Consider the following 6,035-nt stretch of genomic DNA (forward strand, 5'->3'; position numbering starts at 1 on the left):
ATTAGACCAATACATTGATATGGAAACCTACAAATTCTTGTCTAAGCTACTTGAAGTAGGTTGTCTTCATGTGGATCCGTCATGGTTGCTTCTTAAAATGAGCGGCTTCCCATTAAACATGAAGTGGAAGGGAGTTGTGCTACTAAACTAGCTTTTATACAATGTTGGGGGGCATAAAGGAATCTACCAAGTCAGTCTTTACTTCCTGTGACTGTTCCAAGTTCCTGCCTTGCACAGCTCTGATTAGGATGACTACAGCACAACGCTCAAGGCCAAATCTTCTTCATTTGGAAGTGGAATGAGGAAAGAGCACCATTCTTACGATTTTCCTGTCTTGAACTGTGGCTTTGTTTGTCCATTTAGACTCCATGATGAAATTCTGCCCCATGTTGTATGCTTTGCAACTTAATTTGGCCTCACATTTTGAGTACTATTGTTTTTTTCATTTTATGGCAATACGATGTGTAATCTGGACTCTTATTAAAAGTCAGCCTTCGTGTCTAAAGCTTGGACTGAGAACTCTAGATTCTAGCTATGCAAAGTGCTATTGAAATTCCTCACAGCTGCTACATGATTTTTTGCAAGGCATGTACACACTACAACAATTAAAAAGCTGGCTCCACTGGGAGGAAATTCATAAGGTAAAATGCTAGCTGTAGAACAGCTTGCTATTTTTTACCCTGAAGCAGATGCTAGTTGGGGTGGAATGTAATGTTACATACCTTAACACGGATTTTGTAAGGTGGGTTTTGAAGTGCAACAAAATCTCTTGCCCGGTAGTGTGAAAGCTGGCCTGTTCTTTACTGCAGAGATGAACTTGAAGTGATTATCTAAGTCTGCTCCTTGAGCTTTGTAATTTACGGAACAGGTATCTATGACTAAATGTTAGTTTAACAGTGTAAAGCTCAAGGGGATTAGGTGGTCTCATCTAGCCTGCCTGCATACATTCAGGACATAGTATTGAGCCAAGTGTTTCTCTTTGACTAAAGTGTATCTTCCTGGAAAGCATTCTGCTGGACTTTGAAGACTTCAAGAGATGGACATGGCATTGCTTCCCTTTGTGATATTGTTCCAGTAGCTCATCGCCTGCACTGTGGAAAATATATCTGCCTTCAGCTCCCAGCCACTGGTGTTTCTTATGCATTTCTGTGCTAGGTGAGAGTCCTTTGCTTAGCCAGAATCTTCACCCAGTGAAGGTTCTTAAATACTGTAATCAGGCCACTTGTTCTTGTGATTAAACTAACTTGATGGAGCTTTTAGTCTCATAATAAGGTACTCTTCCCCACAACCCCGCCCCCGCAAATCATCATATGACTCTTCTCTACAGCTTTTCCACATCCCTTCTCAAATGCTGACTCCAGAACTAGCTGCAGTATTTCTGTACTGCCATGTACAGAAATTAAATTGGCTTCCTAACTTGTATTTTGCACTCCTTATTTTTACATCTAAATATTGCATTATGCTTTTTTTACCACAGTATTTTATTGACAACTGTCTGATTTCCCCCAACTCAACTTTGCCTTTTTGATAGATTCATAACTTTTACATTTCACTTAGAACAGTTTGTTTCAAACGATTCTTACCTTACCAAGTGGCCCAGATTTACTCTATATGAGTGCCTTCCAGATTCATCACTGAGCTGGTGTTTGGCTGATTTTAATCTGTGATTTTATTTGTAGTTTATTGCATATACTGGGGAACTTTGATTCATTCATTATACTAGTGCTTTGTTTGTTGTCCTAGACCTAAAGCTACCAGCCCTTCATTCTGGGCAACTGCCTTTTCTACTTATTAGAATAAAAGGTGATACAGAACAACAGTTGCTTATCCCATGCCTATTGTATGTATGTACCTATGGAGTATCTACCAGTTATTGCCCTATAGATGGGGAACATTTGTAGCCATAGCTAAGAGTGGTGTTTTTATATAGTACCAACGTTTGTGTCAGGTGCTAGGTATCTGAATGGAATGCTTCTTCCCTGCCCTCCAGAAATAGGGGTTTTCTTATCAACTATGCTTCCTTCTTTTGGAGCTAAAAGGCTCTTTACTGGCTTGCTTATCTATTACAAGCCATACTATGTTACACAAGGAAACATTTTTCTTTAAAAGAACATGGGCAGTAGATTTGGGTTGTGTTCCCCTAAGCCAGAGCTGTGTGCATTTGAGTATAAGTAAGAGTGAAGACTTAAAATCTTAGGGTAAATGTCCCATCAGAACACTTGTATTTAAACCTTGGACATCTGTTTTCTACTCCCCTCATTACTGCCCACCTGAATTACAGCACTATCATCTACTAGAAGTGCAGACAAATATTTTCATGGGTCTCCTGAAAACTGCCTTGCTTTCTCCACTGTAATGTAGACCATTGGTGCTCTACCTTTTGGTCCTGTGGGCCAGATGAGTAGCCCAGGGCTGGTCCATGGACTAGACTAACCCCCCCCAACCCGCACCAGGATTGGGCCCCAAGTGGCCTTGCCTTAGCTGGGCCCCATACTGGGAGCAGGCCCTGCCCAACAGTGTGTGTGTGTGGGGGGGGGGGGGGGGCGGCATGCTACCTGGCCCATCCTGATCTAAGCCTTTTTCTATAATGGTGCTCTAAAACTAGGCAGCTGGCTTGAGTTGAGTGGTCAGTCAGTCTATAATCTCACAAAATGGCAACAAAGGAAAAGTCCGTAAGACGCTTGTTTTATGGAGAGAGGTATTGCTGCTGCTTGTGGGAAGGGCTCCTGATACCTAACAGGAAGTTTTAAAATAGCAAAAGTAAGGTTATGCTGCTGACCAGACTGAGGAATCATTTCTCCAAACATTTAGCTGGAAGAGCAAGTAGATTCTGCAGCAGCACAATTTGACCTATTTCAAATATCAGTAATTAATTGAATCTGAAAAAAATGTTAAAGTTCTTTGCTTAAAAATGTGTGTTGAGTTGATTAACAATGAGGCTAAATGCTAAAGCTAACTGTGACCTTATGCTTAAAGTTAACATTAACATCGTGCTCCCTGGGCTTCATTGTGGGACAATTATGATTTTTTTGAGATTCTGAAGTAGTCCTAACTTCTGCATTTGTGGTTAGCGACACCTTGTACCATCTTTTTTCAATGTACAGATGCCACTTTCCAGCCAACATACAGTACATGCTTTTTGTTACCTTCAGGCCCATTGTGTAATTCCTGAAACTTGCCTTGCAAGGTTATTAGAAGGTAGAGTAGCACAATTGCATCAATGTAGCCGTTGTCCACTAGCGTGGCAATTTTTTTATTATAATTTCCAAAGATTATTCAAAAGTGCCGCTTACTTCCTACATGTGTGTATACATGCATGTGAAACCATTGCTCTGCCCCTTAATGACAGTTGGTAACAGTTTGTGTTGTCAGTTCCTGATTTTAAAAACTGATGTTATTTGTGAAATGTCTTCACTTCCTCTGGTGGCTTGTCAAAGCTGGAGTTGGATGCCTTGGAGGATACTGAAAAAGACAGGTTTCCCTTGTTTCTTGTTTTATCAACTCCTTAGTAATTAAGCAATAAAACAAGCCTGTTAAGCGTGGAGCCTGTATTTTAATATTTTTTTGTTGCATGTTTTCTAAATTAGTGTTGCACTCAACAGTACAGCCCAAGCCCCATACATAAACTCTCAATATATATGTAGCCTCTTCTGAGGAAGTCAAAAAGTTTTTTTTTTTGGTTTTTTTTATATGGCATCCTTTCTGCTTGATACGATTTTGAACCCAGCATTTTCAGTGCTGCATTTACTGTTCCTTTGTCTTGCAGTACTATTGTTTGCTCCAAAGCTAAGAAATGTGGTATCTTGCACTCTGAACAGGAGAACAAAGCTGACTGGCTTAGTTTAAAATATATTTGGTATTACCAATTGCTGTGTCCTTGGGCTTCCTGAAATTACAAATGGATAAAAAGAAGCAACACTGTCAGGTACTGGAAGATTAGAACTGTAAATAGATCTAATGGCAGGTTCCTGTACTTAGAAACTTGCAACAGCATCACCAGTAAGTGAGAGGGGCATTCACTTCCAGGTAACTAAGAGCCTGCTCATTTCCACCTATTCCATCACTTTGTATATGGCTTTGCACCAGTAGATTTTTGGTGTTTTTGCAAAGGGGATGAATATAATTTATTCCCACTGTTCAGCTGAAAAAGAGGGCTAGAGAGGTGAAGCGAGTTGTCCAGCAAGGCAGTGACAGAACCAGAATCTCCCAAGTCCTCTGTTGACTACCCTCTCCCTTTTGTGTTAGCCAAATAGTCTCAAATTAGGTTTAAGAATAACAATTCATGTCTTGTGAAAGACTTGATCAGGACTTTGGGCTGCGGTTTTGAATAATGATCCACAGTATCTAATGATCCACAGTATCGAGCCTCAGGGGCGGGGTCATTTACTTCAAGATTTCATTTGAGAGAGCACCTCCTTAATGCAGCACCTGTCCCTGCCCTTCCTTATTTTCCATCATCCTAGCTTTCACTAGCCTGTTCATAATCACCATGGCCTTAGGCTGTAGGTTCATAATCAAATTGGAAACTTGTCTGTAGAACTGCACACATCATAGGAAAGTCCTCTGTCCTTTCCTGAGCAATATTAACTAAGTACTTCATTTTCTAGGTGTGCTTCCAAGTATGTGTGAAAGGCTTTGTGTGGGTTGGGAATCGATTATCTCTAATACAGCAGAGGAGATTTAACAGGCCCTGGCTGCGAAGGATGGATGCAAGATGCTCTCGGAGGAGGAATGACACATACTGTGCTTGCTCTAAACACTATCTCTTCTTTGAGGTAGGTAATCATGGATTCCTTTGCTACCACCTCAAATGCCATGCCTGCCTAGATCAAGCTTGCCATCCTAACAATCATGATACTAGGTTAATATTATCCAAGGATTTGCTTGACGTAAGAGGAGCCTGGAAGAAATGTTTTCTGTCATTGGGGCCATCCCCCTTGTAGACATGCTGGTCATGACTTGGGTTACTGTCAGTACAGCTGAGCACAGAGGTCTGGCTGTAGTCACTATGGGAAGTTCACAGCACCTCAGAAGTGTCTGGGCTTTCTCTGTTTAAATTCACTCTAATTCCTTATTACATGGCTGACCCCGGATTAAATTTATTTTGTGCTACAGTGTGCATGCTCGACTTAAACCTGAGCCTTCAATGGGATTCTGCGGCTGCGTAGTAAAGTTACCAAAACGCTGGCTTGCATCCATAGATGCTTCTCAAGCAAATCCTGGGACATCATTCTCCCCTTGTACTCGGCCTTGGTGAGGCTGCAGCTGGAGTACTGCATCCAGTTTTGGGCTCCACAATTCAAAAAGGACGTGGAGAAGCTTGAGAGAGTCCAGAGAAGAGCCACGCGCATGATAAGAGGTCAGGAAAACAGACCATATGATGACAGGCTGAGAGCCATGGGGCTCTTTAGCCTAGAAAAGCGCAGGCTCGGGGGTGATCTGATGGCCACCTATAAGTTTATCAGGGGTGACCACCAGGATCTGGGGGAATGTTTGCTCACCAGAGCACCCAAGGGATGACGAGGTTGAATGGTCATAAACTACTGCGAGACTGTTTCAGGCTGGACATAAGGAAGAATTTCTTTACTGTCTGAGCCCCCAAGGTCTGGAACAGCCTGCCGCCGGAGGTGGTTCAAGCACCTACATTGAACACCTTCAAGAGCAAATTGGATGCTTATCTTGCCTATGACCCCAGCTGACTTCCTGCCCTTTGGGCAGGGGGCTGGACTCGATGATCTTCCGAGGTCCCTTCCAGCCCTAATGTCTATGAAATCTATGAAACAGACTTTACAGATACTCAATCCTCTTTCATCTCCAGCTTCTGTGATTAAGTGTGTGACAATCCTGGCTGTGGTCTGCCTTCATCATGTTGATATTTCCTGGAGTAAAACAGAGAGGGAGGCACTGTTCGGTTTTAGCGAGGCTTGAAAATACTTCAGATTCCTTCCAGCCAAGGACATCACAGAAAGTTATACCTTAACGCCTTGTGCAACTCGGACCTTGTCTGTCCGTCTTTGAAGGGAAAAGACCACCCC

Source organism: Gavialis gangeticus, unplaced genomic scaffold (genome assembly GCF_001723915.1).
Source record: "Gavialis gangeticus isolate Ggan-Ray unplaced genomic scaffold, GavGan_comp1, whole genome shotgun sequence".
NCBI classification, from domain to species: Eukaryota; Metazoa; Chordata; order Crocodylia; family Gavialidae; genus Gavialis; species Gavialis gangeticus.